The sequence below is a fragment of the Hyperolius riggenbachi genome, chromosome 4 (assembly GCF_040937935.1).
Source record: "Hyperolius riggenbachi isolate aHypRig1 chromosome 4, aHypRig1.pri, whole genome shotgun sequence".
Taxonomy (NCBI): Eukaryota; Metazoa; Chordata; class Amphibia; order Anura; family Hyperoliidae; genus Hyperolius; species Hyperolius riggenbachi.
In genome coordinates, this window is record NC_090649.1 from 503,086,477 (window position 1) to 503,114,230 (window position 27,754).

The following is a 27,754-nucleotide window of genomic DNA, read 5'->3' on the forward strand; positions in this document are numbered from 1 at the left end:
CAGTGACTCCATGACGGAGGCTGATGGTATAGACTGAGGGCAGTGACTTTATGACGGAGGCTGCTGGGGTAGACTACAGGCAGTGACTCAGTGACAGAGGCTGCTGGGGAAGATGGTGGGCAATTACTCAGTGACAAAGTCTGCTGGGGCAGACTGAGGGTAGTTACTTTGTGACAGAGGCTGCTGGGGCAGACTGAGGGCAATGACTGCATGACAGAGGCTGCTGGGGTAGACTGAGGGCAATGACTCAGTGACAGAGGCTGCTGGGGTAGACAGAGTGCAGTGACTCAGTGAGAGAGGCTGCTGGGGCAGGCTGAGGGCAGTTACTTTGTGACAGAGGCTGCTGGGGCAGACTGAGGGCAATGACTCAGTGACAGAGGCTGCTGGGGTAGACAGAGGGCAGTGACTCAGTGAGAGAGGCTGCTGGGGCAGACTGAGGGCAGTTACTTTGTGACAGAGGCTGCTAGGGCAGACTGAAGGCAGAGACTCAGTGACAGAGGCTGCTGGGACAGACTGAGGGCAGTGACTCAGTGACAGGGGGTGTTGGGGCAGACTGAGGGCAGTTACTTTGGGACCACTGGCGTAACAACAGGGCCTGCAGCCCCTGCACCCGCGGGGGGGGGGGGCTGGGCCCCCCCATGGGGCCTGCTTGGGGCTGTTTTGGGGTCTGGAGAGGTCGCAGCATGAGGGGAAAGCTATGCTGCACTTCGGCGGGGAGGGGGGACGGTCCCCCCCTCCCTCACCTCAGGCTCTCCCCTCTGCGCTCCCCTCCAGCATCAATACGTTTGTCTGTGCAGCAGCGGGCAGCAACAGATACATACCGTCTGTGCGCTCTAGCGTGGACATTCCTCTCTCTAGCCTCTGACGCGACTTCCTGTATAAACAGGAAGACTCGTCAGACACTAGAGAGAGAAACATCCACGCTGGAGCGCACGGAAGGTATGTATCTGCCGCTACGCTGCACAGACAAACGTATTGATGCTGGAGGGGAGCGCAGAGGGGAGAGCCTGAGGTGAGGGAGAGGGGGGACCGTCCCCCTCCCCTCTGAAGTGCAGCATAGCTTTCCCCTCATGCTGAGACCCCTTCAGCCCCCCCAAAACGGCCCCGGGGGGCTGGAGGGGGGCCCGTTCAGAATTTCTGCAGGGGGGCCCAGTGGGACCTAGTTACACCCCTGTTTGGGACAGAGGCGCTTGGCCCAGAGATTGACCAATTGCTGTGTTTCTCCAAATTTGATTGCCTGATGAAGCGGGATTTTGACCCGTGAAACCCGTTGCATACCTGGAGAGTTTCCAATAAATATTACTGTTATCTTATAACGGCTTAGTGGCTGGTCATTTTTGTACTTGAGGAAGGTGAGTCCACCTGTGTCCCTCCTTTTAAGCGGATTTTAATTATTTTATCCTTGTTGGGGCCTCTGTTATTTCTGTTTTACTGCTGATCTAGTCCACCCTGGGTGGAGGGGTGTTTCCCCATTTTCTTCTATCTACAGAGAGCGACTTTTTATTACCTGAGTGGGGTCAGCTCATAATTCTCAACACCTGCCTTTCCAGTGGTTGCCTTTGTGGTAACCCATATTTGTGAGCAGAGCAGGGACAAGGTCCTCCAGCACCCAAGGCTGAGACACCAAAGTGCGCCCCTCCATCCCTGCCACCCCAGCGGTCACACACTGATTGCTATTACACTAAGAGGCCCCTCCTCCATCCCTCCCACCCCAGCCGTCACACACTGATTGCTATTAGACTAAGAGGCCCCTCCCCATCCCTCCCACCCCAGCCGTCACACGCTGATTGCTATTAGACTAAGAGGTCCCTCCCCCATCCCTCCCACCCCAGCTGTCACACACTGATTGCTATTAGACTAAGAGGCGCCACAGGGCCTACAACCTCCCCAACACCTGCCTTTCCAGTGGTTGCCTTTGTGGTAACCCATATTTGTGAGCAGAGCCGGTACAAGGTCCTCCAGCACCCAAGGCTGAGACACCAAAGTGCGCCCCTCCATCCCTCCCACCCCAGCGGTCACACACTGATTGCTATTAGACTAAGAGGCGCCACAGGGCCTACAACCTCCCCAACACCTGCCTTTCCAGTGGTTGCCTTTGTGGTAACCCATATTTGTGAGTACATTACACTTTATTTGTACTTTATTTTCATTTTCTTTGACATACTACACCATATTGGGCTCTCGGTTTCATTTCTGCCTTTTTTTCAAGCCACCTACTTTGTGACAGAAGCTGCTGGGGCAGACTGAGGGCAGTGACTCCATGACAGAAGCTGCTGGGGCAGACTGATGGCAGGGACTTTGTGACAGAGGCTTCTGGGGCAGACTGAGGGCAGTGACTCCATGACAGAAGCTGCTGGGGCAGACTGAGGGCAGGGACTTTGTGACAGAGGCTTCTGGGGCAGACTGAGGGCAGTGACTCCATGATGGAGGCTGCTAGGGAAGACTGAGGGAAGTGACTCCATGACAGAGGCTGCTAGGGAGACTGAGGGCAATGACTCCATGACGGAGGCTGATGGGGTAGACTGAGGGCAGGGACTTAGTGACAGAGGCTGCTGGGGTAGACTACAGACAGTGACTCAGTGGAAGAGGATGCTGGGGCAGACTGAATGCAGTTACTTTGTGACGGAGGCTTCTGGGTCAGACTGAGGGCAGTGACTCCATGGCAGAAGCTGCTAGGGCAGACTGAGGGAAGTTTCTTTGTGACAGAGGCTGCTGGGGCAGACTGAGGGCAGTGACTCCATGACAGAAGCTGCTGGGGCAGACTGAGGGTAGTGACTCAGTGACAGAGGCAGTTGGGGTAGACTGAGAGCAGTGACTCAGTGACTGAGGATGCTGGGGCAGACTGAGGGTAGTGACTCAGTGACAGAGGCAGCTGGGGCAGACTGAGGGTAGTGACTCAGTGACAGAGGCAGCTGGGGCAGACTGAGGGCAGTGACTCAGTGACAGAGGATGCTGGGGCAGACTGAGGGTAGTAACTCCGTGACAGAGGCAGCTGGGGCAGACTAAGAGCAGCAACTCAGTGACAGAGGATGCTGGGGCAGACTGAGGGTAGTGACTCAGTGACAGAGGATGCTGGGGCAGACTGAGGGTAGTGACTCAGTGACAGAGGCAGCTGGGGCAGACTGAGAGCAGTGACTCAGTGACAGAGGATGCTGGGGCAGACTGAGGGTAGAGACTCAGTGACAGAGGATGCTGGGGCAGACTGAGGGTAGTGACTCAGTGAGAGAGGCAGCTGGGGCAGACTGAGGGTAGTGACTCAGTGACAGAGGCAGCTGGGGCAGACTGAGGGTTGTGACTCAGTGACAGAGGCTGCTGGGGCAGACTGAGAGCAGTGACTCAGTGACAGAGGATGCTGGGGCAGACTGAGGGTAGTGACTCAGTGACAGAGGCAGCTGGGGCAGACTGAGGGTAGTGACTCAGTGACAGAGGCTGCTGGGGCAGAATAAAGGCAGTGACTCAGTGACAGAGGCTGCTGGGGCAGAGTGAGGGCAGTGACTCCATGATGGAGGCTGCTGGGGCAGAGTGAGGGAAGTGAATCAGTGACAGAGGCAGGTGGGGCAGACTGAGGACAGTGAACCAGTGACAGAGGCTGCTGGGGCAGACAGAGGACAGTAACTCCATGATGGAGGCTGCTGGGGCAGAGTGAGGGCAGCGAATCAGTGACAGAGGCAGGTGGGGCAGACTGAGGACAATGAACCAGTGACAGAGGCTGCTGGGGCAGACTGAGGGCAGTGACTAGTGATGGCCCAAACAGTTTGTTGGCAGACAGTTCCCGGCAAACTTGGGTTGTTCGCCATTCACATTTAATGCAAGCTTTCTGTCACGTTCGCATTCTTTACATTAAATTCAATGGCCACTGCCTTTAGCAGTTATAGCAAAGGCCCTGAACATGCTAGAAACACCACATTTGTAGGGTATGTGGAGGGGGACAGTGGAAACAAGAGGAAAAAGAAATCAAAGACCTTGTAATTTTAGAGAAAAATCGATTTTAAATTTACGATAAGAAAATAATAATAATAATAATAAAAAAAAAATACATAATGCATCAACCCATCGGTGTAAATGTTCCTATATCAAAAGAAAGAGCAGTTAATTTCATGACGGGGTTTCAAGGGATCCGAACCACCATGGAAAATGTGGCAACGCTTTGGCCAGGGATCGATATACATCCTTAGACAACCAGTATAAGGATCTCTGGAAACTTTACCTATTTTTTGGAACATTACAATTTTTTTTGTTATAATAATAAGTGTGGGTAATAATAATAATACAAATAAATGACATGAGGTCCCCTTCCTGAGCCTCTTTAACCCCTTGCCCCCCATACAGGCTTGGATAGCAGAATACAGAGCCCCGGCCGCATGGGGCTTCTCACCCTGAGCTATACCAGCCCGCATGGTCCATGGTATAGGGGGACTCTGCAGGAGAGAGGTGGCCAAGCCTCCCACTCCCCCCCCCCCCCCGGAGCCCTTGTCCAATCCATGGAGAAGGGGCTCTTCCCCACCTCCAGTGCCCCAGGAGGAGGTGGGGGCGATGATGCCCTGGGGTGCTCATGGTGGCATCTGGAAGTCCCTTTTAAGGAAGAGACCCTCAGGTGACTACCCCCTTCCCAGGCATGCCCCCTCCTTAACAATTTCCACAAAGGGTACGTGAAATAAAAACACAACAACGAAAAAGTATTTTGATACTCTAAATTAACCATGAATACTTACCTTTGAAAAATGTTCCCACGCCAATATTCTCTGTTAACTTGATTGAAGATCTCTGCGCACCTGCCGCCCCACAACACACCCCAGTGCAGCTCTAGCTATACTAAGTATAGCTAGAGCAGAAGTATCTTTAAATTTCCCTTCTGCGGCTCCCGCTCTCCTCCCCGCCCACCGCACCTATTGCGCCCACCCACACTGGCACCCTGGAGCACCCAGATCTCTGATGCGCAACTTCCCAGTAGTTGTTTAATGGTGCCTTCAAGTGATACTGGATAGGAGGGTGATGCACTAACACAGATGCATAGCAAACATGGCAAAAACTTAGATAAGCTTGTCTTTATGTGGTAGCAAACAGAACCTTCCTTGGGCATGTAGTTCTGTAAGATGTGTGGCACTGCTGGCACCTGTAGTTCTTCAAGATGTGTGGCACTGCTGGCACCTGTAGTTCTTCAAGATGTGTGGCACTGCTGGCACTTGTAGTTCTCCAGCAGACAGAGCATCAGTTCGCACAGTGGATTTGTCACATGTTGCTGCACCCTCACTTCTCAGTACAGACTGTGCTGTTGCACCCAATCAGCTGATCAGCAAATGTTCAAAGGATTATGAAATTCAGACAACATACACAGCTATGAAAACAAGTCAGGACAATCACTCTGATCCGCCTTGTTCAGTAACACAAAAACGTTCTGTTGTGTCCTCTCTGTATAATCCTGGGGACTGGGCAGATATAAGGCCAAGCAGACAGAGGGATCTTGTAGGACAGCGATAAATCCAAAGACTGGTTACCAAAAAAAAAAAGATTTTTCAGGTTGGCAGTATCTATTATATCTGCTTACTCCGTGTTGTCCTAATGGGAATTTTCCCTATACATCAATCTTATAACAGGTACTTTGGGAGGAGCCTAAATATGCCAAACAAGCGTCTCTTGCGCTAAATCTCCGGGCACACGGCCAATGACTAGGGATGAAGCTATGAAGGTCAGGATTGGAACTTGATGGACACTTTGACCCCAAAGACTTCGAATGTGATGTTGATCTTCCAGCGCAGGTGTGGATTGGTATTCTAGGAAGAAGAGATAAATATAATTAGCCTCACGTTACTGGGCTGAAGACAACACGCCCGAAAATTGCCCAATTCAAAGGTTGACACAACAAAAGAACTTGCAATTTAGTGTGACCAATCCAGGAAGAGAGAATAAATGATCATGACACATGGCATCAGGTGCTGGAGTGAAAGTCACCTGCAGAGCACCGGAGAGAAATGTGCGAGGTCATCAGATTATATCACAAGAAAGGGGCTATTCCAGGTCATCTGTTGTTTAAAGTGAACCAGAGAAGGTGTACATACCTGGGGCTTCCTCCAGTCCTATACGCACGGATCACTCCCACTCCGCCGTCCTCCGCTGCCCGCAGCTAAGAGAATTGGGTTCCATCACTGATGTCATCGAAGCCAGCCTACGCAGGAAAAGTGCGCCCTCTACGTATCTCTCCAGCGGCAAATAGCGTACTTCTCTTATGCTAGACTGGCTCCGACTGACGGCAGTGCGGGGACCCCAGTTCTCGTAGCTCGTTTTCCTTGCCACAAAAGCAGTATAGGGGGCGATATTGTGGCTGGGAACGAGAAGAATCACGCGCGTTCCCAGCCTGATGGCCGGTGACAGCAAAACCGGAAGTAGCTGCCGGCGGGGACAGGAGGATCGGAGGGACACAGCGAGGGCACCGATCAGCTGCAGGGGGCTTAGGGAAGCCCCAGGTGAGTAAAACTCATTTTTTTGTACGCTTAAGTGTCATTTTAAGCTAGCTATTTACGGCACAGTTTATGATAGACTAATTACAACAGAGAGAAAATGTGTGCATCAACCAAGTGAACCTGACAAATCTGGCTTTGCTAATTTGGCCTATTGGCTAATCACGAGACATTGCTCATGCAAATATGCATTTGCTTTCGCATGCCTAAATATGCAGGGTCAAAAACCAAAGACCGCAAAACAATCGCCCTGCGGGAATTAGTTCATGCTACATAGCACTATCGAGGGGCGCCACGAGGAGGCTTCCCATTGCCCCCGCAATGGACGTTAAGGTAAAAGTGCCTGTTTTTAATCTTGGGAGGTGTGTGCGGGCGGCTCTTCCCGGCGCTGGCCACGCTGGGGAGATCGCCTGCACCCCCCTGCCTCCCCCTCCAGGGTGCCGCTGTGTGGGTTCCAGGCGGTGAGAGAGCCTGGGACCCCCGCCCCCCCCCCCCGGTTATATGGGGGCAATGGGAAGACTCCTTGTGGCGCCCCTGGATAGTGCTATGTAGCATGAACTAATTCCCGCAGGGCGATTGCTTTGCGGTGTTGGTTTTTGACCCTGCATATTTAGGCATGCGAAAGCAAATGCATATTTGCATGAGCAATGTCTCGTGATTAGCCAATAGGCCAAATTTGCAAAGCCAGATTTTTTTAGGTTCACTTGGTTGATGCACACATTTCCTCTCTGGTGTAATTAACAGTTTATGATAGATCAGCTAAATAATCAATATTTTGTTTACCTGTCCTACAGCTTTTCCCCAGTAGATATTAACCACTTCACCTCCAAGGGTTGGGTTTTTCCTCTTAAAAAAACAGAGCAATTTTCACCTGTCTGCGCTCCTTCCATTTATTCGCCTATAACTTTATTACTACTTATCACAAAGAAACAATCTATATCTTGGTTTTTTAGCCACCAATTAGACTTTCTTTGGAGGGTACTTTTTGCTAAGAATTATTTTATTATAAATGAGTTTTAACAGGAAGATAAAGAAAAAAGATTTCGACCATTATAGTTTTAAAATAATGCATGCTACCATAATGAAAACCCACACATTTTATTTGCCCATTTGTCCCGGTTATTGCAACATTTAACATTTTTCCCTAGTACAAAGTATGGCGCCAATATTTTATTTGGAAATAAAGGTGCAATTTTTCAGTATTGCATACATCACAAGCCCAGAATTTAAAAAGTAACAGTAGTATACCCTCTTGACATACATATTAAAAAAGTTCTGCCTCTACGGTAACTGTTTATGTATTTTTGTTACAAAATTGTATGTTTTTTTATCTTTTTATTTATTTTTTAACAAAAAAAAATTGGGGGTAACTATTGGGGAGTTGCGGGAAGTAAGTGATTAATTTTAAATGTAAAAGTATGTCTTTCAATAAAAAAAAATGTTTATAGATGTAATTTTACAATTTGGTCACAAGATGTCCTCGCCCATTACTTCCCTATGCATTATGCGTGGACGTGTAAGTATCGGTCAGTTCGGAGCATAGTAGCTGCATCCCTGCAAAGAGATGTGGGATTTGGCAGGGATGTAGTTACTCGTTCTGGGGAAGGGGAAGTGGTTAAACAAGATTTCAATAGAAACTTTGTCTAACATCAATTGTACCACTGCAGCTGTATTACAATTGCTACCTGTTTCTGATTATTTAGCTATATACACACTAATAGATTGCCACCCAATGTGACACAATGATTATTCCTCTCTGATCAGTGAGGGACCAATACCTTCCACACACTACTTTCAGCAGGAAATCAATCACAGCGCAGTGCAATGCTAGGGGTCGCTCACACTCAGCCTCCAATCAGCTGAGATTTTCCCTACTGCCCAATCGATAGATTTGATAGATTTTCAGTCAAAATATTATTTCTAGACTGTTATTTTATGTGTTATCCTGCTTTTCAACAAAACTTGAGATATGTTATATACCAACATTTTATTCAATATTTTTATCAAGATGCTATATTTTACAGTTTGTACAACATATGCCAGAAAGCAGCAGCAATTGTGCACATCATTTTATTAAAGTTCAAAATAATCGCAGAATGGGAAAGACCCAAACACAACAAGCACATCAAACATAGTCAGCAGAAGAAATCCCAACCACCATGGGCTTCATCCACAAAATATTGGGGGACTTAGAAGAGGTAAATAAGCAGAATGCTGGGGCATGTATGTCTGCTAAACACGTCTGTCTGGTCACCAGCACAATATGTAACTCACCTGTGTGGCCAGTAAATGTACAGAGAGCTAAGGTATGTCTGCTATACACGTCTGTCTGGTCACCAGCACAATATGTAACTCACCTGTGTGGCCAGTAAATGTACAGAGAGCTGAGGTATGTCTGCTATACACGCCTGTCTGGTCACCAGCACAATGTAACTCACCTGTGTGGCCAGTAAATGTACAGAGAGCTGAGGCATGTCTGCTATACACACCTGTCTGGTCACCAGCACAATGTAACTCACCTGTGTGGCCAGTAAATGTACAGAGAGCTGAGGCATGTCTGCTATACACGTCTGTCTGGTCACCAGCACAATGTAGCTCATCTGTGTGGCCAGTAAATGTACAGAGAGCTGAGGCATGTCTGCTATACACACCTGTCTGGTCACCAGCACAATATGTAACTCACCTGTGTGGCCAGTAAATGTACAGAGAGCTGAGGTATGTCTGCTATACACTTCTGTCTGGTCACCAGCACAATGTAGCTCACCTGTGTGGCCAGTAAATGTACAGAGAGCTGAGGCATGTCTGCTATACACACCTGTCTGGTCACCAGCACAATGTAACTCACCTGTGTGGCCAGTAAATGTACAGAGAGCTGAGGTATGTCTGCTATACACACCTGTCTGGTCACCAGCACAATGTAGCTCACCTGTGTGGCCAGTAAATGAGCAGAGAACTGAGGTATGTCTGCTATACACGCCTGTCTGGTCACCAGCACAATGTAACTCACCTGTGTGGCCAGTAAATGTACAGAGAGCTGAGGTATGTCTGCTATACACGCCTGTCTGGTCACCAGCACAATATGTAATTCACCTGTGTGGCCAGTAAATGTACAGAGAGCTGAGGCATGTCTGCTATACACGTCTGTCTGGTCACCAGCACAATGTAGCTCACCTGTGTGGCCAGTAAATGTACAGAGAGCTGAGGTATGTCTGCTATACACGCCTGTCTGGTCACCAGCACAATGTAACTCACCTGTATGGCCAGTAAATGTACAGAGAACTGAGGTATGTCTGCTATACACGCCTGTCTGGTCACCAGCACAATATGTAACTCACCTGTGTGGCCAGTAAATGTACAGAGAGCTGAGGTATGTCTGCTATACACTTCTGTCTGGTCACCAGCACAATGTAGCTCACCTGTGTGGCCAGTAAATGTACAGAGAGCTGAGGCATGTCTGCTATACACACCTGTCTGGTCACCAGCACAATGTAGCTCACCTGTGTGGCCAGTAAATGTACAGAGAGCTGAGGTATGTCTGCTATACACGCCTGTCTGGTCACCAGCACAATGTAACTCACCTGTATGGCCAGTAAATGTACAGAGAGCTGAGGCATGTCTGCTATACACGTCTGTCTGGTCACCAGCACAATGTAACTCACCTGTGTGGCCAGTAAATGTACAGAGAGCTGAGGTATGTCTGCTATACACTTCTGTCTGGTCACCAGCACAATGTAGCTCACCTGTGTGGCCAGTAAATGTACAGAGAGCTGAGGCATGTCTGCTATACACGTCTGTCTGGTCACCAGCACAATGTAACTCACCTGTATGGTCAGTAAATGTACAGAGAACTGAGGCATGTCTGCTATACACTTCTGTCTGGTCACCAGCACAATGTAACTCACCTGTGTGGCCAGTAAATGTACAGAGAGCTGAGGTATGTCTGCTATACACGCCTGTCTGGTCACCAGCACAATGTAACTCACCTGTGTGGCCAGTAAATGTACAGAGAGCTGAGGTATGTCTGCTATACACGCCTGTCTGGTCACCAGCACAATGTAGCTCACCTGTGTGGCCAGTAAATGTACAGAGAGCTGAGGTATGTCTGCTATACACACCTGTCTGGTCACCAGCACAATGTAACTCACCTGTGTGGCCAGTAAATGTACAGAGAGCTGAGGCATGTCTGCTATACACACCTGTCTGGTCACCAGCACAATGTAACTCACCTGTGTGGCCAGTAAATGTACAGAGAGCTGAGGTATGTCTGCTATACACGCCTGTCTGGTCACCAGCACAATATGTAACTCACCTGTGTGGCCAGTAAATGTACAGAGAGCTGAGGTATGTCTGCTATACACTTCTGTCTGGTCACCAGCACAATGTAGCTCACCTGTGTGGCCAGTAAATGTACAGAGAGCTGAGGCATGTCTGCTATACACACCTGTCTGGTCACCAGCACAATGTAGCTCACCTGTGTGGCCAGTAAATGTACAGAGAGCTGAGGCATGTCTGCTATACACACCTGTCTGGTCACCAGCACAATGTAGCTCTCCTGTGTGGCCAGTAAATGTACAGAGAGCTGAGGTATGTCTGCTATACACACCTGTCTGGTCACCAGCACAATGTAGCTCACCTGTGTGGCCAGTAAATGTACAGAGAGCTGAGGTATGTCTGCTATACACGCCTGTCTGGTCACCAGCACAATGTAACTCACCTGTGTGGCCAGTAAATGAGCAGAGAACTGAGGCATGTCTGCTATACACGTCTGTCTGGTCACCAGCACAATGTAACTCACCTGTGTGGCCAGTAAATGTACAGAAAACTGAGGTATGTCTGCTATAAACGTCTGTCTGGTCACCAGCACAATGTAACTCACCTGTGTGGCCAGTAAATGTACAGAGAGCTGAGGTATGTCTGCTATACACTTCTGTCTGGTCACCAGCACAATGTAGCTCACCTGTGTGGCCAGTAAATGTACAGAGAGCTGAGGCATGTCTGCTATACACACCTGTCTGGTCACCAGCACAATGTAACTCACCTGTGTGGCCAGTAAATGTACAGAGAGCTGAGGTATGTCTGCTATACACGCCTGTCTGGTCACCAGCACAATATGTAATTCACCTGTGTGGCCAGTAAATGTACAGAGAGCTGAGGCATGTCTGCTATACACACCTGTCTGGTCACCAGCACAATGTAACTCACCTGTGTGGCCAGTAAATGTACAGAGAACTGAGGTATGTCTGCTATACACGTCTGTCTGGTCACCAGCACAATGTAACTCACCTGTGTGGCCAGTAAATGTACAGAGAGCTGAGGTATGTCTGCTATACACGTCTGTCTGGTCACCAGCACAATGTAACTCACCTGTGTGGCCAGTAAATGTACAGAGAGCTGAGGTATGTCTGCTATAAACGTCTGTCTGGTCACCAGCACAATGTAACTCACCTGTGTGGCCAGTAAATGTACAGAGAGCTGAGGTATGTCTGCTATACACGCCTGTCTGGTCACCAGCACAATGTAACTCACCTGTGTGGCCAGTAAATGTACAGAGAGCTGAGGCATGTCTGCTATACACGCCTGTCTGGTCACCAGCACAATGTAACTCACCTGTGTGGCCAGTAAATGTACAGAGAGCTGAGGCATGTCTGCTATACACGTCTGTCTGGTCACCAGCACAATGTAGCTCACCTGTGTGGCCAGTAAATGTACAGAGAGCTGAGGCATGTCTGCTATACACACCTGTCTGGTCACCAGCACAATGTAGCTCACCTGTGTGGCCAGTAAATGTACAGAGAGCTGAGGCATGTCTGCTATACACACCTGTCTGGTCACCAGCACAATGTAACTCACCTGTGTGGCCAGTAAATGTACAGAGAGCTGAGGCATGTCTGCTATACACGCCTGTCTGGTCACCAGCACAATGTAACTCACCTGTGTGGCCAGTAAATGTACAGAGAGCTGAGGCATGTCTGCTATACACGTCTGTCTGGTCACCAGCACAATATGTAACTCACCTGTGTGGCCAGTAAATGTACAGAGAACTGAGGCATGTCTGCTATACACACCTGTCTGGTCACCAGCACAATGTAACTCACCTGTGTGGCCAGTAAATGTACAGAGAGCTGAGGTATGTCTGCTATACATGCCTGTCTGGTCACCAGCACAATATGTAATTCACCTGTGTGGCCAGTAAATGTACAGAGAGCTGAGGTATGTCTGCTATACACTTATAAATTGTAATGACTCTATTGTATGTGGAATGTGGTCAAATGAGATAGGAATTGGTTATGAGGAAAAATATAATCTTAATAATTATTCTCTTATGCATCATGCCAACAAATAAATATATAAACTGATAAAGGAAGAGGATTGGCTCTGGGTGCATAAGAAAATACGAAACAATCTTTATTATTAAGGTATTGACATACAAATAAATACATATACATAATTAGAAACCCCCTTAAAAAACAGTGAATGATCCCCCTGGGCAATACAAGGAATAGTGAGGCTGCAGTCCTCACACTACCTCGCAAGAAAAAAAGAGTTCCACTCCAAGAAAAAACCACAGATGATAAATCAATGTAAAAAATGGCTGATATGAATCCACTTGTAACAAAGAAGCTAAGCCTTAGAAGATCCCGTCACATCACAGTGTGAAAATACAGATCCATAGATCCAGGATCCATACGCCTTTGATCCTGGATCTATGGATCTGTATTTTCATGCTGGATTGCTCCATGGGTACTTTTCCTTGATCGTTACAAGTCACAGCATATGAACATAAATACACCCCTTTATGATGTGGGTGCCTGGCATGTGTCTAACAACCAGCGTCACTGTGATGTGACGGGATCTTCTAAGGCTTAGCTTCTTTGTTACAAGTGGATTCATATCAGCCATTTTTTACATTGATTTATCATCTGTGGTTTTTTCTTGGAGTGGAACTCTTTTTTTCTTGCGAGGTAGTGTGAGGACTGCAGCCTCACTATTCCTTGTATTGCCCAGGGGGATCATTCACTGTTTTTTAAGGGGGTTTCTAATTATGTATATGTATTTATTTGTATGTCAATACCTTAATAATAAAGATTGTTTCGTATTTTCTTATGCACCCAAGAGCCAATTCTCTTCCTTTATCAGTTTATATCTGCTATACACGCATGTCTGGTCACCAGCACAATGTAGCTCACCTGTGTGGCCAGTAAATGTACAGAGAGCTGAGGCATGTCTGCTATACACGCATGTCTGGTCACCAGCACAATGTAACTCACCTGTGTGGCCAGTAAATGTACAGAGAGCTGAGGCATGTCTGCTATACACGCATGTCTGGTCACCAGCACAATGTAACTCACCTGTGTGGCCAGTAAATGAGCAGAGAACTGAGGCATGTCTGCTATACACGCATGTCTGGTCACCAGCACAATGTAACTCACCTGTGTGGCCAGTAAATGTACAGAGAGCTGAGGTATGTCTGCTATACACGCATGTCTGGTCACCAGCACAATGTAACTCACCTGTGTGGCCAGTAAATGTACAGAGAGCTGAGGCATGTCTGCTATACACGCATGTCTGGTCACCAGCACAATGTAACTCACCTGTGTGGCCAGTAAATGAGCAGAGAACTGAGGCATGTCTGCTATACACGCATGTCTGGTCACCAGCACAATGTAACTCACCTGTGTGGCCAGTAAATGTACAGAGAGCTGAGGTATGTCTGCTATACACGCATGTCTGGTCACCAGCACAATGTAACTCACCTGTGTGGCCAGTAAATGAGCAGAGAACTGAGGCATGTCTGCTATACACGCATGTCTGGTCACCAGCACAATGTAACTCACCTGTGTGGCCAGTAAATGTACAGAGAGCTGAGGTATGTCTGCTATACACGCATGTCTGGTCACCAGCACAATGTAACTCACCTGTGTGGCCAGTAAATGAGCAGAGAACTGAGGTATGTCTGCTATACACGCATGTCTGGTCACCAGCACAATGTAACTCACCTGTGTGGCCAGTAAATGTACAGAGAGCTGAGGTATGTCTGCTATACACGCATGTCTGGTCACCAGCACAATGTAACTCACCTGTGTGGCCAGTAAATGAGCAGAGAACTGAGGTATGTCTGCTATACACGCATGTCTGGTCACCAGCACAATGTAGCTCACCTGTGTGGCCAGTAAATGTACAGAGAGCTGAGGTATGTCTGCTATACACGCATGTCTGGTCACCAGCACAATGTAACTCACCTGTGTGGCCAGTAAATGAGCAGAGAACTGAGGCATGTCTGCTATACACGCATGTCTGGTCACCAGCACAATGTAACTCACCTGTGTGGCCAGTAAATGTACAGAGAGCTGAGGTATGTCTGCTATACACGCATGTCTGGTCACCAGCACAATGTAACTCACCTGTGTGGCCAGTAAATGTACAGAGAGCTGAGGTATGTCTGCTTTACACACCTGTCTGGTCACCAGCACAATATGTAATTCACCTGTGTGGCCAGTAAATGTACAGAGAGCTGAGGCATGTCTGCTATACACACCTGTCTGGTCACCAGCACAATGTAGCTCACCTGTGTGGCCAGTAAATGAGCAGAGAGCTGAGGCATGTCTGCTATACACACCTGTCTGGTCACCAGCACAATGTAGCTCACCTGTGTGGCCAGTAAATGTACAGAGAGCTGAGGTATGTCTGCTATACACACCTGTCTGGTCACCAGCACAATGTAACTCACCTGTGTGGCCAGTAAATGAGCAGAGAACTGAGGCATGTCTGCTATACACACCTGTCTGGTCACCAGCACAATGTAACTCACCTGTGTGGCCAGTAAATGAGCAGAGAACTGAGGCATGTCTGCTATACACGCCTGTCTGGTCACCAGCACAATGTAACTCACCTGTGTGGCCAGTAAATGTACAGAGAGCTGAGGCATGTCTGCTATACACGCCTGTCTGGTCACCAGCACAATATGTAATTCACCTGTGTGGCCAGTAAATGTACAGAGAGCTGAGGCATGTCTGCTATACACACCTGTCTGGTCACCAGCACAATGTAACTCACCTGTGTGGCCAGTAAATGTACAGAGAGCTGAGGCATGTCTGCTATACACACCTGTCTGGTCACCAGCACAATGTAACTCACCTGTGTGGCCAGTAAATGTACAGAGAGCTGAGGTATGTCTGCTATAAACACCTGTCTGGTCACCAGCACAATGTAGCTCACCTGTGTGGCCAGTAAATGTACAGAGAGCTGAGGTATGTCTGCTATACACGCCTGTCTGGTCACCAGCACAATGTAACTCACCTGTGTGGCCAGTAAATGTACAGAGAGCTGAGGTATGTCTGCTATACACGTCTGTCTGGTCACCAGCACAATGTAGCTCACCTGTGTGGCCAGTAAATGTACAGAGAGCTGAGGCATGTCTGCTATACACGCCTGTCTGGTCACCAGCACAATGTAACTCACCTGTGTGGCCAGTAAATGTACAGAGAGCTGAGGTATGTCTGCTATACACTTCTGTCTGGTCACCAGCACAATGTAACTCACCTGTGTGGCCAGTAAATGTACAGAGAGCTGAGGTATGTCTGCTATAAACACCTGTCTGGTCACCAGCACAATATGTAACTCACCTGTGTGGCCAGTAAATGTACAGAGAACTGAGGCATGTCTGCTATACACGTCAGATTTTAGATTAATCACAGGTCTTCACATGACCAACCAGTTGATTATCTCTCTGCGCCCCACATGAACCACACTGTGTGCGCAGATGCATCAACCGTTTACGTGCCTTAAACTCAGATACCTAGATCTGCAAAAAAACCCCATCAAAAGAGTTTAAACCAGGCCTCACTTTGTCATATATCAAAAAACTTTATTGTAGAAAAAATGCACAGCAATCACAAACTGTCTCAAGAAGAATCTAATAAAAACCTTAAAAACACATGGATCCCAAGGATTGGCTCAGCAGTCCCTGCATCCACACACACTTCACACACATCCGTCCATGACATTCATCCAGTGAAAATAGCGCTCAATGCATGAAATATGGCCACACAGCTCTGGGATAACTTGATTAATGAAATTGATATTTGGAGAATACTTCTGTCAGCACAGCTTGTCCAAACCATCACCTAAACTAAACTAAACTACCAGTACTTGATTGGTTGAATCGTATACATAGTTCCAGGACAACAATCAATGCAGGCTGTATAGTACTTAGAAGATACAATCCATTGCATATGGGTCCACAAAAGAATCACAGATCAGCCAGTTTAGCAACACTGCACAACGCAGCAGTCCATCAACCATCAGCTGAAAGCGCAGTTAGGAAGTCAGAAGGTTAGCAGGTTGTTAAGGCACAAGCGTGTGTTAGACAGCAAAGCATCAGCAGCATGTCATATATTCCATCTTGTCAAGCGGGGACAGCGCCCCTGTGTCTTACGTGTCCCAGTAGGTTTATGTTGATCTTGAGCTTGACAGAATGCACATGAGCTGTAACATCTCACTGATGATGAAAGAAGTCATTCGCGCTCGATCAGCGCATCCGCATGGCAGCGGTGACGGCGGTGGAGAGCGCTCTCTGAGCGGTGTGTGCTTCTTTCATCATCAGTGAGATGTTACAGCTCATGTGCATTCTGTCAAGCTCAAGATCAACATAAACCTACTGGGACACGTAAGACACAGGGGCGCTGTCCCCGCTTGACAAGATGGAATATATGACATGCTGCTGATGCTTTGCTGTCTAACACACGCTTGTGCCTTAACAACCTGCTAACCTTCTGACTTCCTAACTGCGCTTTCAGCTGATGGTTGATGGACTGCTGCGTTGTGCAGTGTTGCTAAACTGGCTGATCTGTGATTCTTTTGTGGACCCATATGCAATGGATTGTATCTTCTAAGTACTATACAGCCTGCATTGATTGTTGTCCTGGAACTATGTATACGATTCAACCAATCAAGTACTGGTAGTTTAGTCTAGTTTAGGTGATGGTTTGGACAAGCTGTGCTGACAGAAGTATTCTCCAAATATCAATTTCATTAATCAAGTTATCCCAGAGCTGTGTGGCCATATTTCATGCATTGAGCGCTATTTTCACTGGATGAATGTCATGGACGGATGTGTGTGAAGTGTGTGTGGATGCAGGGACTGCTGAGCCAATCCTTGGGATCCATGTGTTTTTAAGGTTTTTATTAGATTCTTCTTGAGACAGTTTGTGATTGCTGTGCATTTTTTCTACAATAAAGTTTTTTGATATATGACAAAGTGAGGCCTGGTTTAAACTCTTTTGATGGGGTTTTTTTGCTATACACGTCTGTCTGGTCACCAGCACAATGTAGCTCACCTGTGTGGCCAGTAAATGTACAGAGAGCTGAGGCATGTCTGCTATACACACCTGTCTGGTCACCAGCACAATGTAACTCACCTGTGTGGCCAGTAAATGAGCAGAGAACTGAGGCATGTCTGCTATACACGCCTGTCTGGTCACCAGCACAATGTAGCTCACCTGTGTGGCCAGTAAATGTACAGAGAGCTGAGGCATGTCTGCTATACACACCTGTCTGGTCACCAGCACAATGTAGCTCTCCTGTGTGGCCAGTAAATGTACAGAGAGCTGAGGCATGTCTGCTATACACACCTGTCTGGTCACCAGCACAATGTAGCTCTCCTGTGTGGCCAGTAAATGTACAGAGAGCTGAGGCATGTCTGCTATACACACCTGTCTGGTCACCAGCACAATGTAGCTCATCTGTGTGGCCAGTAAATGTACAGAGAACTGAGGTATGTCTGCTATACACACCTGTCTGGTCACCAGCACAATGTAACTCACCTGTGTGGCCAGTAAATGAGCAGAGAACTGAGGCATGTCTGCTATACACGCATGTCTGGTCACCAGCACAATGTAACTCACCTGTGTGGCCAGTAAATGTACAGAGAGCTGAGGTATGTCTGCTATACACGCATGTCTGGTCACCAGCACAATGTAACTCACCTGTGTGGCCAGTAAATGTACAGAGAGCTGAGGTATGTCTGCTTTACACACCTGTCTGGTCACCAGCACAATATGTAATTCACCTGTGTGGCCAGTAAATGTACAGAGAGCTGAGGCATGTCTGCTATACACACCTGTCTGGTCACCAGCACAATGTAGCTCACCTGTGTGGCCAGTAAATGAGCAGAGAGCTGAGGCATGTCTGCTATACACACCTGTCTGGTCACCAGCACAATGTAGCTCACCTGTGTGGCCAGTAAATGTACAGAGAGCTGAGGTATGTCTGCTATACACACCTGTCTGGTCACCAGCACAATGTAACTCACCTGTGTGGCCAGTAAATGAGCAGAGAACTGAGGCATGTCTGCTATACACACCTGTCTGGTCACCAGCACAATGTAACTCACCTGTGTGGCCAGTAAATGAGCAGAGAACTGAGGCATGTCTGCTATACACGCCTGTCTGGTCACCAGCACAATGTAACTCACCTGTGTGGCCAGTAAATGTACAGAGAGCTGAGGCATGTCTGCTATACACGCCTGTCTGGTCACCAGCACAATATGTAATTCACCTGTGTGGCCAGTAAATGTACAGAGAGCTGAGGCATGTCTGCTATACACACCTGTCTGGTCACCAGCACAATGTAACTCACCTGTGTGGCCAGTAAATGTACAGAGAGCTGAGGCATGTCTGCTATACACACCTGTCTGGTCACCAGCACAATGTAACTCACCTGTGTGGCCAGTAAATGTACAGAGAGCTGAGGCATGTCTGCTATACACACCTGTCTGGTCACCAGCACAATGTAACTCACCTGTGTGGCCAGTAAATGTACAGAGAGCTGAGGCATGTCTGCTATACACGTCTGTCTGGTCACCAGCACAATGTAGCTCACCTGTGTGGCCAGTAAATGTACAGAGAGCTGAGGTATGTCTGCTATACACGCCTGTCTGGTCACCAGCACAATGTAACTCACCTGTGTGGCCAGTAAATGTACAGAGAGCTGAGGTATGTCTGCTATACACGTCTGTCTGGTCACCAGCACAATGTAGCTCACCTGTGTGGCCAGTAAATGTACAGAGAGCTGAGGCATGTCTGCTATACACGCCTGTCTGGTCACCAGCACAATGTAACTCACCTGTGTGGCCAGTAAATGTACAGAGAGCTGAGGTATGTCTGCTATACACTTCTGTCTGGTCACCAGCACAATGTAACTCACCTGTGTGGCCAGTAAATGTACAGAGAGCTGAGGTATGTCTGCTATAAACACCTGTCTGGTCACCAGCACAATATGTAACTCACCTGTGTGGCCAGTAAATGTACAGAGAACTGAGGCATGTCTGCTATACACGTCAGATTTTAGATTAATCACAGGTCTTCACATGACCAACCAGTTGATTATCTCTCTGCGCCCCACATGAACCACACTGTGTGCGCAGATGCATCAACCGTTTACGTGCCTTAAACTCAGATACCTAGATCTGCAAAAAAACCCCATCAAAAGAGTTTAAACCAGGCCTCACTTTGTCATATATCAAAAAACTTTATTGTAGAAAAAATGCACAGCAATCACAAACTGTCTCAAGAAGAATCTAATAAAAACCTTAAAAACACATGGATCCCAAGGATTGGCTCAGCAGTCCCTGCATCCACACACACTTCACACACATCCGTCCATGACATTCATCCAGTGAAAATAGCGCTCAATGCATGAAATATGGCCACACAGCTCTGGGATAACTTGATTAATGAAATTGATATTTGGAGAATACTTCTGTCAGCACAGCTTGTCCAAACCATCACCTAAACTAAACTAAACTACCAGTACTTGATTGGTTGAATCGTATACATAGTTCCAGGACAACAATCAATGCAGGCTGTATAGTACTTAGAAGATACAATCCATTGCATATGGGTCCACAAAAGAATCACAGATCAGCCAGTTTAGCAACACTGCACAACGCAGCAGTCCATCAACCATCAGCTGAAAGCGCAGTTAGGAAGTCAGAAGGTTAGCAGGTTGTTAAGGCACAAGCGTGTGTTAGACAGCAAAGCATCAGCAGCATGTCATATATTCCATCTTGTCAAGCGGGGACAGCGCCCCTGTGTCTTACGTGTCCCAGTAGGTTTATGTTGATCTTGAGCTTGACAGAATGCACATGAGCTGTAACATCTCACTGATGATGAAAGAAGTCATTCGCGCTCGATCAGCGCATCCGCATGGCAGCGGTGACGGCGGTGGAGAGCGCTCTCTGAGCGGTGTGTGCTTCTTTCATCATCAGTGAGATGTTACAGCTCATGTGCATTCTGTCAAGCTCAAGATCAACATAAACCTACTGGGACACGTAAGACACAGGGGCGCTGTCCCCGCTTGACAAGATGGAATATATGACATGCTGCTGATGCTTTGCTGTCTAACACACGCTTGTGCCTTAACAACCTGCTAACCTTCTGACTTCCTAACTGCGCTTTCAGCTGATGGTTGATGGACTGCTGCGTTGTGCAGTGTTGCTAAACTGGCTGATCTGTGATTCTTTTGTGGACCCATATGCAATGGATTGTATCTTCTAAGTACTATACAGCCTGCATTGATTGTTGTCCTGGAACTATGTATACGATTCAACCAATCAAGTACTGGTAGTTTAGTCTAGTTTAGGTGATGGTTTGGACAAGCTGTGCTGACAGAAGTATTCTCCAAATATCAATTTCATTAATCAAGTTATCCCAGAGCTGTGTGGCCATATTTCATGCATTGAGCGCTATTTTCACTGGATGAATGTCATGGACGGATGTGTGTGAAGTGTGTGTGGATGCAGGGACTGCTGAGCCAATCCTTGGGATCCATGTGTTTTTAAGGTTTTTATTAGATTCTTCTTGAGACAGTTTGTGATTGCTGTGCATTTTTTCTACAATAAAGTTTTTTGATATATGACAAAGTGAGGCCTGGTTTAAACTCTTTTGATGGGGGTTTTTTGCTATACACGTCTGTCTGGTCACCAGCACAATGTAGCTCACCTGTGTGGCCAGTAAATGTACAGAGAGCTGAGGCATGTCTGCTATACACACCTGTCTGGTCACCAGCACAATGTAACTCACCTGTGTGGCCAGTAAATGAGCAGAGAACTGAGGCATGTCTGCTATACACGCCTGTCTGGTCACCAGCACAATGTAGCTCACCTGTGTGGCCAGTAAATGTACAGAGAGCTGAGGCATGTCTGCTATACACACCTGTCTGGTCACCAGCACAATGTAGCTCTCCTGTGTGGCCAGTAAATGTACAGAGAGCTGAGGCATGTCTGCTATACACACCTGTCTGGTCACCAGCACAATGTAGCTCTCCTGTGTGGCCAGTAAATGTACAGAGAGCTGAGGCATGTCTGCTATACACACCTGTCTGGTCACCAGCACAATGTAGCTCATCTGTGTGGCCAGTAAATGTACAGAGAACTGAGGTATGTCTGCTATACACACCTGTCTGGTCACCAGCACAATGTAACTCACCTGTGTGGCCAGTAAATGAGCAGAGAACTGAGGCATGTCTGCTATACACGCATGTCTGGTCACCAGCACAATGTAACTCACCTGTGTGGCCAGTAAATGTACAGAGAGCTGAGGTATGTCTGCTATACACGCATGTCTGGTCACCAGCACAATGTAACTCACCTGTGTGGCCAGTAAATGTACAGAGAGCTGAGGTATGTCTGCTTTACACACCTGTCTGGTCACCAGCACAATATGTAATTCACCTGTGTGGCCAGTAAATGTACAGAGAGCTGAGGCATGTCTGCTATACACACCTGTCTGGTCACCAGCACAATGTAGCTCACCTGTGTGGCCAGTAAATGAGCAGAGAGCTGAGGCATGTCTGCTATACACACCTGTCTGGTCACCAGCACAATGTAGCTCACCTGTGTGGCCAGTAAATGTACAGAGAGCTGAGGTATGTCTGCTATACACACCTGTCTGGTCACCAGCACAATGTAACTCACCTGTGTGGCCAGTAAATGAGCAGAGAACTGAGGCATGTCTGCTATACACACCTGTCTGGTCACCAGCACAATGTAACTCACCTGTGTGGCCAGTAAATGAGCAGAGAACTGAGGCATGTCTGCTATACACGCCTGTCTGGTCACCAGCACAATGTAACTCACCTGTGTGGCCAGTAAATGTACAGAGAGCTGAGGCATGTCTGCTATACACGCCTGTCTGGTCACCAGCACAATATGTAATTCACCTGTGTGGCCAGTAAATGTACAGAGAGCTGAGGCATGTCTGCTATACACACCTGTCTGGTCACCAGCACAATGTAACTCACCTGTGTGGCCAGTAAATGTACAGAGAGCTGAGGCATGTCTGCTATACACACCTGTCTGGTCACCAGCACAATGTAACTCACCTGTGTGGCCAGTAAATGTACAGAGAGCTGAGGTATGTCTGCTATAAACACCTGTCTGGTCACCAGCACAATGTAGCTCACCTGTGTGGCCAGTAAATGTACAGAGAGCTGAGGTATGTCTGCTATACACGCCTGTCTGGTCACCAGCACAATGTAACTCACCTGTGTGGCCAGTAAATGTACAGAGAGCTGAGGTATGTCTGCTATACACGTCTGTCTGGTCACCAGCACAATGTAGCTCACCTGTGTGGCCAGTAAATGTACAGAGAGCTGAGGCATGTCTGCTATACACGCCTGTCTGGTCACCAGCACAATGTAACTCACCTGTGTGGCCAGTAAATGTACAGAGAGCTGAGGTATGTCTGCTATACACTTCTGTCTGGTCACCAGCACAATGTAACTCACCTGTGTGGCCAGTAAATGTACAGAGAGCTGAGGTATGTCTGCTATAAACACCTGTCTGGTCACCAGCACAATATGTAACTCACCTGTGTGGCCAGTAAATGTACAGAGAACTGAGGCATGTCTGCTATACACGTCAGATTTTAGATTAATCACAGGTCTTCACATGACCAACCAGTTGATTATCTCTCTGCGCCCCACATGAACCACACTGTGTGCGCAGATGCATCAACCGTTTACGTGCCTTAAACTCAGATACCTAGATCTGCAAAAAAACCCCATCAAAAGAGTTTAAACCAGGCCTCACTTTGTCATATATCAAAAAACTTTATTGTAGAAAAAATGCACAGCAATCACAAACTGTCTCAAGAAGAATCTAATAAAAACCTTAAAAACACATGGATCCCAAGGATTGGCTCAGCAGTCCCTGCATCCACACACACTTCACACACATCCGTCCATGACATTCATCCAGTGAAAATAGCGCTCAATGCATGAAATATGGCCACACAGCTCTGGGATAACTTGATTAATGAAATTGATATTTGGAGAATACTTCTGTCAGCACAGCTTGTCCAAACCATCACCTAAACTAAACTAAACTACCAGTACTTGATTGGTTGAATCGTATACATAGTTCCAGGACAACAATCAATGCAGGCTGTATAGTACTTAGAAGATACAATCCATTGCATATGGGTCCACAAAAGAATCACAGATCAGCCAGTTTAGCAACACTGCACAACGCAGCAGTCCATCAACCATCAGCTGAAAGCGCAGTTAGGAAGTCAGAAGGTTAGCAGGTTGTTAAGGCACAAGCGTGTGTTAGACAGCAAAGCATCAGCAGCATGTCATATATTCCATCTTGTCAAGCGGGGACAGCGCCCCTGTGTCTTACGTGTCCCAGTAGGTTTATGTTGATCTTGAGCTTGACAGAATGCACATGAGCTGTAACATCTCACTGATGATGAAAGAAGTCATTCGCGCTCGATCAGCGCATCCGCATGGCAGCGGTGACGGCGGTGGAGAGCGCTCTCTGAGCGGTGTGTGCTTCTTTCATCATCAGTGAGATGTTACAGCTCATGTGCATTCTGTCAAGCTCAAGATCAACATAAACCTACTGGGACACGTAAGACACAGGGGCGCTGTCCCCGCTTGACAAGATGGAATATATGACATGCTGCTGATGCTTTGCTGTCTAACACACGCTTGTGCCTTAACAACCTGCTAACCTTCTGACTTCCTAACTGCGCTTTCAGCTGATGGTTGATGGACTGCTGCGTTGTGCAGTGTTGCTAAACTGGCTGATCTGTGATTCTTTTGTGGACCCATATGCAATGGATTGTATCTTCTAAGTACTATACAGCCTGCATTGATTGTTGTCCTGGAACTATGTATACGATTCAACCAATCAAGTACTGGTAGTTTAGTCTAGTTTAGGTGATGGTTTGGACAAGCTGTGCTGACAGAAGTATTCTCCAAATATCAATTTCATTAATCAAGTTATCCCAGAGCTGTGTGGCCATATTTCATGCATTGAGCGCTATTTTCACTGGATGAATGTCATGGACGGATGTGTGTGAAGTGTGTGTGGATGCAGGGACTGCTGAGCCAATCCTTGGGATCCATGTGTTTTTAAGGTTTTTATTAGATTCTTCTTGAGACAGTTTGTGATTGCTGTGCATTTTTTCTACAATAAAGTTTTTTGATATATGACAAAGTGAGGCCTGGTTTAAACTCTTTTGATGGGGGTTTTTTGCTATACACGTCTGTCTGGTCACCAGCACAATGTAGCTCACCTGTGTGGCCAGTAAATGTACAGAGAGCTGAGGCATGTCTGCTATACACACCTGTCTGGTCACCAGCACAATGTAACTCACCTGTGTGGCCAGTAAATGAGCAGAGAACTGAGGCATGTCTGCTATACACGCCTGTCTGGTCACCAGCACAATGTAGCTCACCTGTGTGGCCAGTAAATGTACAGAGAGCTGAGGCATGTCTGCTATACACACCTGTCTGGTCACCAGCACAATGTAGCTCTCCTGTGTGGCCAGTAAATGTACAGAGAGCTGAGGCATGTCTGCTATACACACCTGTCTGGTCACCAGCACAATGTAGCTCTCCTGTGTGGCCAGTAAATGTACAGAGAGCTGAGGCATGTCTGCTATACACACCTGTCTGGTCACCAGCACAATGTAGCTCATCTGTGTGGCCAGTAAATGTACAGAGAACTGAGGTATGTCTGCTATACACACCTGTCTGGTCACCAGCACAATGTAACTCACCTGTGTGGCCAGTAAATGAGCAGAGAACTGAGGCATGTCTGCTATACATGCCTGTCTGGTCACCAGCACAATGTAGCTCTCCTGTGTGGCCAGTAAATGTACAGAGAGCTGAGGCATGTCTGCTATACACACCTGTCTGGTCACCAGCACAATGTAGCTCACCTGTGTGGCCAGTAAATGTACAGAGAGCTGAGGCATGTCTGCTATACACACCTGTCTGGTCACCAGCACAATATGTAACTCACCTGTGTGGCCAGTAAATGAGCAGAGAACTGAGGCATGTCTGCTATACACGCCTGTCTGGTCACCAGCACAATGTAGCTCACCTGTGTGGCCAGTAAATGTACAGAGAGCTGAGGCATGTCTGCTATACACACCTGTCTGGTCACCAGCACAATGTAGCTCTCCTGTGTGGCCAGTAAATGTACAGAGAGCTGAGGCATGTCTGCTATACACACCTGTCTGGTCACCAGCACAATGTAGCTCTCCTGTGTGGCCAGTAAATGTACAGAGAGCTGAGGCATGTCTGCTATACACACCTGTCTGGTCACCAGCACAATGTAGCTCATCTGTGTGGCCAGTAAATGTACAGAGAACTGAGGTATGTCTGCTATACACACCTGTCTGGTCACCAGCACAATGTAACTCACCTGTGTGGCCAGTAAATGAGCAGAGAACTGAGGCATGTCTGCTATACATGCCTGTCTGGTCACCAGCACAATGTAGCTCTCCTGTGTGGCCAGTAAATGTACAGAGAGCTGAGGCATGTCTGCTATACACACCTGTCTGGTCACCAGCACAATGTAGCTCACCTGTGTGGCCAGTAAATGTACAGAGAGCTGAGGCATGTCTGCTATACACACCTGTCTGGTCACCAGCACAATGTAACTCACCTGTGTGGCCAGTAAATGTACAGAGAGCTGAGGCATGTCTGCTATACACGTCTGTCTGGTCACCAGCACAATGTAGCTCACCTGTGTGGCCAGTAAATGTACAGAGAGCTGAGGCATGTCTGCTATACACGTCTGTCTGGTCACCAGCACAATGTAGCTCACCTGTGTGGCCAGTAAATGTACAGAGAGCTGAGGCATGTCTGCTATACACGTCTGTCTGGTCACCAGCACAATGTAGCTCACCTGTGTGGCCAGTAAATGTACAGAGAGCTAAGGTATGTCTGCTATACACACCTGTCTGGTCACCAGCACAATGTAACTCACCTGTGTGGCCAGTAAATGTACAGAGAGCTGAGGCATGTCTGCTATACACACCTGTCTGGTCACCAGCACAATGTAACTCACCTGTGTGGCCAGTAAATGTACAGAGAGCTGAGGTATGTCTGCTATACACGCCTGTCTGGTCACCAGCACAATGTAGCTCACCTGTGTGGCCAGTAAATGAGCAGAGAACTGAGGTATGTCTGCTATACACGCCTGTCTGGTCACCAGCACAATGTAGCTCACCTGTGTGGCCAGTAAATGTACAGAGAACTGAGGCATGTCTGCTATACACGTCTGTCTGGTCACCAGCACAATGTAACTCACCTGTGTGGCCAGTAAATGTACAGAAAACTGAGGTATGTCTGCTATAAACGTCTGTCTGGTCACCAGCACAATGTAACTCACCTGTGTGGCCAGTAAATGAGCAGAGAACTGAGGTATGTCTGCTATACACGCCTGTCTGGTCACCAGCACAATGTAGCTCACCTGTGTGGCCAGTAAATGTACAGAGAACTGAGGCATGTCTGCTATACACGTCTGTCTGGTCACCAGCACAATGTAACTCACCTGTGTGGCCAGTAAATGTACAGAAAACTGAGGTATGTCTGCTATAAACGTCTGTCTGGTCACCAGCACAATGTAACTCACCTGTGTGGCCAGTAAATGTACAGAGAGCTGAGGTATGTCTGCTATACACTTCTGTCTGGTCACCAGCACAATGTAGCTCACCTGTGTGGCCAGTAAATGTACAGAGAGCTGAGGTATGTCTGCTATACACGTCTGTCTGGTCACCAGCACAATATGTAATTCACCTGTGTGGCCAGTAAATGTACAGAGAGCTGAGGTATGTCTGCTATACACGCCTGTCTGGTCACCAGCACAATATGTAACTCACCTGTGTGGCCCGGTAAATGGGAACATCGCTGCAGAGGATGTTGACAGGAACACCAAGTTCCGTCCTATCAGCCTCTTCCCCTTCCACCAGATCGTATGATAAGTCACTGCTGCTCGTCGA

At 47.6% G+C, this 27,754-nt stretch overlaps 1 long non-coding RNA gene across 1 annotated transcript; it reads right to left on the minus strand.

Moving 5' to 3' along the window:
- Positions 1-1,070: 1,070 nt before the first annotated feature.
- Positions 1,071-27,754, minus strand: LOC137504548 (uncharacterized). Its single transcript, XR_011019504.1, has 3 exons — positions 27,635-27,754; positions 2,075-5,771; positions 1,071-1,538 (listed from the first exon to the last, which is right to left on the minus strand). It is a non-coding gene; the product is annotated as an uncharacterized lncRNA (long non-coding RNA).